This window comes from Oryza sativa, chromosome 12, assembly GCF_034140825.1.
Source record: "Oryza sativa Japonica Group chromosome 12, ASM3414082v1".
NCBI classification, from domain to species: domain Eukaryota; kingdom Viridiplantae; phylum Streptophyta; class Magnoliopsida; order Poales; family Poaceae; genus Oryza; species Oryza sativa.
In genome coordinates this window covers 17,719,459-17,727,453 of record NC_089046.1, presented here as the reverse complement: position 1 = coordinate 17,727,453, position 7,995 = coordinate 17,719,459, and the positions used below count along the sequence as shown (strand labels likewise).

Sequence of the window (7,995 nt, the reverse complement as noted above, 5' to 3'; positions counted from 1 at the left end):
TATTACATAGACTTTGTCTATTGGCATAGCTTTAGATTGGTGCCACCGCAATGGTGTTAGTTAATTAAAATACATTGAATGGTGGGTTGTGGGTGCATGGTTTTGCTGGTCGCACCCATGGCAGTTAAGGACCGGTTCACGGGAAACCCTGGGAGACTTACCGTGCTTACCACAAGCGGGAGTGGGTAACTGCTTGATCTGAAGTATAGCTCGACCCTTTCCTAGGCACCGGTGGCGAGGGTGGGTGTGATGGAGTTGGGTCGGCCGGGGTGTCCGGTTGTCCAGCTGCCGGATTCACCGCGGCGCAAGAGGGGACCGCCCACTGCCTTTTGAGGGGTGGGGGTGAAACCTTAGCGTGGTGTGGATGGTTAGGGGAGGGTTATGTGGAGGGTCTTGTCACGATCCCCCCCTTTGCAGTATCATGGTGATACTTCGGGGCATGGCGACATGTGTGGAATCGTGTCTTGTGGGTACAGTTGTACACCTCTGGCCAGAGTAAAACTATTCGAATAGCCGTGCCCGCGGTTATGGGCGATCAACCAGATTCACCGTGATTAGTCTCACCCCTAGTTTAGCTTAATGAACTGGTGTAGTTCAGGTGGTTGGTTGGGCCTGTTGCAACGTGGTGTAGCGTTGGACAGTGTTTGGTTAATATTGATTAATTACTACAACTGTTTTCCTACTTTCAACTACTGCTTTTAAATGCTAGCTTTATGCAAAAGAACCTCTAGCCTCCTTTGGTTATATCCTGCATCATACCTCCTCTTCCGGTATGACTTGCTGAGTACAGTGGGTAGTACTCAGTCTTGCTCTCTTTTCCCCCACACCAGAGCTGAAGATCTTCCTAGTTGGAGCTGTTTTGTCAAAGTTGGTTTCGTCGCTGCCGTCAAGGATTGCCTGTGGAGTGGAGCCGCCCGCTGCTGAAGTCAAGCTTCCCGGTTTAGCTCGCTTTTATCTTTTCCGCTGCATTTGTAATCTTTTCTATTTCTGTAAGACGTGGATCTGTATGTCAACAATTGTCGTTTGTGTACCCTGGCTGGTCCTGGACAGGGATTTAATGCACATTCAGCTTAGAAATTCTGGTTCGAGAATTTCTGGGCGTGACAATGGACCTAGCCCAAGTTCGGCCAAACCACCAGGTTCGGCGGAACCACTATCTCCACCATTGGATGTGGGGTTTGGCGTGGACGTTCCAGATGCATCCCTGATGGCGGTTGGAGGGCACTTCGGACATTTCCTCTTCGCCAACCGTCATACCTACCTCTATATAAAGGCTTCACTCCCTCACTTCACACACACACTTCCAAGGTTGAGCTGAATTATAAGAGGCTCTATTGTACTATATTGTATAATAGAATAGGAAGAGAGTAGAGTAGAAGGAGTCGGAAGAATTCCGGAGTTGTCGGTAATCTTCTCCTATTTCTTTTAATCTATTTATTACTCTGAATTCAATATAATATTCTTCTTGAGTAATTAGATTTATCTTGCGAGAATTACCTCTTGGTTAGTTCCTAATTAGCATACGGGATTATTGTTCACTATAATCAACTAAAATATAGTGATTGCTTTGGTGAGTTATAAACACCAAAGTAGATAGTAATTGCTTTGACGTGGTGTTTAGGTAATTGTTATCCAGTAATTGTTGCGTATCCCACAGTACGTTGAGGTGGGTGTAGAGGTGGTGACAGCCCTCGAGATCAATGAAGTCCTCCCTGTCCGGGTACGTAGTAGAGCGACATCTGGGAACAGCGGGTTGCCAGTGCCTGAAGTATTGCGTTAGGATTAAAATTAAGCATTCCCTAGACACTGTTTCTCACTAGTGAATCCTCTCTATCCTGGACTATCATTTGCTTGGTGTCCTTGGATGAACCAGAGGAACCTCTCATCACACACGTTCCCTTGGATTCGATACCCTTGGAATACTCCGTAGGGGAAGTGCTACATCGGTATATCCATGCGCTTGTGGATTTTATCTGTAACTGTATCAAATACTAACAGGCATGGTGCACGCGCTGCTGCATGAGCATCATGATGCTTGGGTGACCAGCCATTTGCCTGAACCGTGCGGCGAAGACATAATGCACACAACATCGAAGAAGCTGCTCAACTTCTCGCTAGAGAGTAACTGATGGGCACGACGATGACCACATGTCAAGAGTTGTCCTCATGATCAACCTAGTGGACACCATTCTCCCCCCCCAAATTAAAGAACATGCCGCCAACTCTAATCCCTAGAATAGTGACTTTATCATCATGCTAGACCTCGAGCTATGGCGAAAGGATGCAACGTCACCTTAGTTATCTGCTTCCTCATGCCCCTTCACATGTAGATCTGGTAGATGCATAGGGGCATATCTAGGCTAACTCTGGCAACGGTGAAGAACGTCCTCAAGTCGTTGTCCAGGGAGAGGGATGGTGGGTGAGATAAGGTGAGGGAAGCGCATCTACTAGAGTGCCGGGGTGGGCCCGGCACCTCCCATTGGGACACAGAACCCTCCCCCCAACCACGTTGCGTGTAAAATCAAGTGCATAATTAAGCATCAATTTGTCCATTAGCATCATATCAAAAGACCAGCGATGGCTCGCCTTCTTTGTGAAGCTTCTTTGCTTGGGTTACTCATGCAGCCACGGGTGGGCGATGCACTGGCTCGTCTCTCTAACTTTTCGTCCTCGGTCTAATTGCCTGAATGGCCATCGTAGCGTCACCTAGTTTCACCGGTGAGCATGTGTCGGGACCCGGTTTTATAACACAGGGATCCACATGTCTTCACAATACCAACTACCTAGATCGGTAGGTTGGCATACACATATATAAACATATCTGTGTTGATGGAAAACACGTGGCCTGGGGGATCTGCTTAACTCCAGTGCAGGTCCAAAACTCGCCTTCGGATGTATGAGCGTGCTAGTTGATTTGATCCTGCAATCAACAAGAAACAAAGACAAAGAAACCGTGATTAAATCCATAAATGATAGTCGATCGGCTAGATGCCGATGACATATCATTTATCTTTGAGCCGATGTCATATGTGAATCGATCGGCAATTGTTAAGGAAACAAGTCGGAACTATATCTACCCGATCGGCTGTAGATATCAATGATATATAATCCTTATACCGACATATACTTAAACCAAGTGATTGGGATAGATCGGTCACCTTGCCGAAGCAGTATAAATCACTTAGGTTGAAATATATGTTAATAATAAGATTATACATATTCATAGCATAGCCGATCAAATAGATCTAGCATGTATCGGCTAATACTCCGATACTACTTTATATTAAGATATTAAAGCAAATAGAATATACTAAACAGAGATCTAATATACTTAAATGCCACAAGATCTTAACATGAAGGGCAGATCTAACATATTAATTGAGCATATAGAGCGAGAGCAATTAGATCAGATAAGATCGGCTGAAACTCCGATACTACCCTAATCGGCAACCAGTAAGCAGGCTAGAGATTGAAATTCTAAGCACGACTTAATAGATCAAACTCAACTGATGTAGCATTAAGTATGAAAAGAAGAACAATATCTAGACGATCAAGCCGCTGGATGTTTCATAGGGTGGTGGATATCTCATATAGTCTAAACCAACGTCGTTATTTAACCTAATCGGATGTCTTCTGGTAGCAGATGTTAGCTGATTGTAAGTTAGATGACGATATTGTCGAAGATTATGCAAGATATATGATAACTTGACGGATTACATAAACAAAGTTAGAGTATCATAAAGATGGAAGCACTAATCTCGAGAACACAAGCCGCCATAACAAGTTTTACCTCTTGTTGAAGATCGAAACCGATGCAGCTCAACCCGAAAGCAAGAACTCGTCGAAATAAAACTAAAACAAAAAAGGTGGCGATGCGCCGAAATTGTATTGAACGTGTGTGTTAACCATTACATAGGGCTCGGAGTCTATCTATACCCGAGAATTACAAGATATGTACATATTGGACACGACTCTTATCTCTAACAAACTCTAAGATACCATAAGTCTTTGCGGCAGACTTTTGCCCACATTTATCTCTAAGGAATTTACATAAAATATCCTAATTAATAGATACAATTTCCTTCCCAGGACTCTATCCTTGTGTGGCAATCATCTTGAAGCACATCAACTCGAACCCAATGTCGCACACGGGTCGTATTGCTGGAATCGGTTGTATCACTTAACCAGTCCAACTCAGACTTAGCCGATCCCAGTCGTAGCCGATCCGGACTCCAGCCGATCCTTACTCTGTTTCTGCAACAATCCTCATCTTCGATTCCGCTTCGATCCCATCTTTATCTCCGATACTGATATTACCAAATTTGGTCGTTAACACATGCCCCCCAAGTCCGGGATATTTGGTAATGTTCCGGATTTGCCGTGTATCGACTCCGAGCAAGTTTCGCAATCGGTCGTTTCCGATTGTTACCCTAGCGCTTCAAATACTAACCGTTATCCCCGAGAAATCTCACACCGTAACTTCCATCCTCACCGCTTATGCGAAACTTCACCCTCTTTCTCTCCAGCAATTCCTCCGAAGCGCCAGGCGATTTCAAGACGATTCCGTCGCCAGCCAGATCTCCGCCTGTGGTAATGTCGACTTCCGCCAATCTATCCACCGCGCCATCGGCCGAATACGCAGAGGTAAGCACCCATCAGCTAGATCCCTTTTTTCCGCAGCAGATTGATTTTCTTTTGCCTTATCTTGTTTTCTTCTCCTCCATCCCTACCTGCATCTGCAGCATCTGTCCAACCTGGTTGCAATTCCGAGTCTGTCGCATGAGAACCATTACTTTCTCGGCCCAATCGGCAACCTCGACCCTACCGATTTTATCACTGGTGAAACCAACAGAATCCCCTTTAGATTAGCCAACCCTAATCTGAATCATTGGAAGAATACCTTCAAATCTTGGCCATCTCTTGAGAAAACGGCCCCTGAGAAGAGTTGGACCACATGGTACAAGCGTGTATCGGCGAATAAAGCAGCTCACTGGGATGAGATCGGAATCAGCCAAGCGCTTGCCCTTACCATAGCTAATTCTGCTAAGGACGAACCTCTGATGGCTGCCGCCACCTATTTTTGGTCCAACACTATCAATGCCTTCTTATTCAACCAAGGGCCGATGACCCCAACTCTCATAGACGTCATTATGATCACGGGTCTGGATGTCACCTCATCGGCTAACCCTATGAGCCTGAACACGAAGAATCAATACGACTTCAAGACCAAGAGCATAGGTGGTTGGTCAGGCTATGTAGCAGCATACATGGGTAAAGGGCCCGTCACTCCTCGAGAGCATGTAGCCTTTCTGCTGATGTGGCTAGAAAAATTCCTTTTTTGTGGATCAAGCTGTGGCCCTACTACCAATTGGCAATTTGTAACCGAAGCCCTAGAATCAAAGAAACAATTTCCCTTGGGCAAAATCCTCCTCGGCTATCTATATCAAATGTTAAATAATGCATCGGCCAAGATAGCCATCAACTCAGCAGTTGGGGCAGGTGGACCATGGTGGTTGTTGCAAACCTGGCTAAACTTGGTAGTTATGAAAGTCGTCAATCGGCCATCTGTGACAGAAGCTGAATTTCCAAGATTAGAGCCGATTACAAAAGATGACGAAGAACGCACTCACCGCCGATGTATGTCATATGGAGAATACGCATCCACACCGGCTGATGCTGGAGCAAAGTTATCAGCCGAACTGCGCAAAAATTGGTTCTGCAGTCTCTATGAAGGCTTTCAAAAAGATGCTCGAGTTTGGTTTCCCTATGAAGATTCAGTAGACCTTGAGCTCCCATCAGATTTTAGATTCGAAGACATTAATCATGAAAGATTTCAAACATCCAGAGAAATCTTCACAGCTGCAATCAGCCCATGTATTCTTCCAGTCGGCATCCATCAAGGAAGAAATATTCAAGCCTCTTATGAGTTCTATCACCCAGTGAGTTCAGCTATACAGTTTGGAATGGGCCAACTCCCAATCGGCTTATTCTTTGCTGACAAGATTCAATGCCGAGGAGAAATTCATCAACCTTGATGATGGATCGGCTGCTCAATCTTCCAGGACCCCCTCTGGGAAGCATTGGAAATCTGGAGCTAGCAATGTTTAGGAGCAAAAACTTTGATAGATGGTGGGGTGAATGGAAGTTGCATCTATTCCACCAACTAGCTTCAATGTACATGACAGACCTCTTTCCAGATGTTGTCCCTCAAGTAAGGCTCTGACTCAACTTGATTTCATTTGAATAACTTCCTAGCCGATTTATCTTAACTAATCTTTTCTTTGATTTGTAGACAACAGAATCCTCTCCTCCTCGTCAAAGCAACAGCGGCAAGGATATCACCTACGCCCCAGGCTTAATTCCTAATGGAGGTGGGCCATCTCACCCTGTCATCAGCTATGATGCCCCCAAGACTTCAGCTCTTCTCCAAGGGCTTATCAGAGAACCAGCCGATGCCGGTAGGAAAAGGAAAACCAGATCATCGGCTGTAGATACTTCAGCCCCAGCTCCAAAGAAGAAAATCAAAAAGAAAGCTAAACCAGCTGATGATCTGCCTGCCCTAGATCCATCCATTGAACAAGCTCTGGATGAAGAAGAAATCGGAGAAGACGTTGATCAAGCCGCAGCCGAAGTAAGCGATACTGACAACACCATCAGCTTCACCTAAGCAGACCCCTCCAACTCCTTCTGCTCCAACTCCCTTTACAAGAGTAAGCACCCTTCTTTAACTATTTTTGTAATCATCTCACTTTATGGCCGATTCCTCACATACTCGGTAATTGCAGAAAAGGAAGGCTGCTGTAAAGAAGAAATCGACTCCAATGACATCTAAACCAGCTCCACCGGTACAATAATCTTACTTCTTTTATTAATTAATGTCAGCCGATTTTATATAACACTTGTTTATTTTCAGCCTCATTCCCCTCCTATTCAACAAGCATCAAGCGATCGAACCCCATCAGCTGTAGGGAGTCATCACATAGAAGAAGAAGTTCAACCAATTGCTCCGGCTATTCCAGTAAATTACTTATAACTAACATATGCAGATCGGCTATGCCTGTTTGATCTCTAACCCTCTTCAAATCATTACTGCAGGTCTTAGCCGATCTTTTCTCCTTTGATATCAGAGATTATCTTGATGAGGAGATAGAGGATGACACTACTAGCAAAGCTTTAGCTCCTTTGTCTGACGACGTGAAGAAAATTCTTGAAGATATTTCTCATCGGCTAGAGACATCATCACTAGACAGCCTAGTAGTCGACTGTGGATCAATCAGGACTTGGCTTCATGAAGTCCAGGCTCAAATCTCAGATGAGTTAGCCGGTATCCTTACTCCAGCTGTTTATCTTGAACAACATCAATTTAAGCTGGAAAAGTCTAAGCTAAGATTAGCCGAGCGTCGAGAGCGCAAAGACATTGAAGCAACAATCCAGGCCACTCGACAACTTGTTCATGAAGAAAAAGCCAAGCTCGATCAATTATCTGAAGGCCCGATCAAATCCAATATTGACTGGCTTGAAGCTCGCAAGATTGAACTCTTAGCACAACTTCAAGAATGCAATGCCGAACTGGATTTAGAGCACAAGAAGTTAGCCGATCTCCCGCAGTCGATCGAAGAACAAAAAGCAAAGTTAAAATCAGCTATCAAGAATGTTGCTGATTGTCACGCCCAGAAATTCCCGAATAGGATTCCAAGCAGAATGTGTATTAAAACCCCCGTCCAGGACCAGCCGGGGTACACAAACGACAATGTTGACATACAGATCCACGTCTTACAAACATCATAAAGGTCTTACAGAAATGCAGTGGAAAACAAAAGAAACTGGAGCTAAGCCTTGACTTGAACTGCAGCGGGAACACCACTCCACAGGCATCCTCGACGGCACGGACGAAGCCTACTCCTCAGGGAAACCTTCATCTGACACATACCCGTCCTCTGGGGTTGGGAAAAGTAGAGCAAGACTGAGTACTACCCACTGTACTCAGCAAGTCAT

The 7,995-nt window shown here is 45.0% G+C and overlaps 1 pseudogene; it reads left to right on the top strand.

Moving 5' to 3' along the window:
* Positions 1-4,593: 4,593 nt before the first annotated feature.
* LOC136354573 (uncharacterized) lies at positions 4,594-7,688 on the top strand (annotated as a pseudogene).
* The last annotated feature ends 307 nt before the right edge of the window (positions 7,689-7,995 follow it).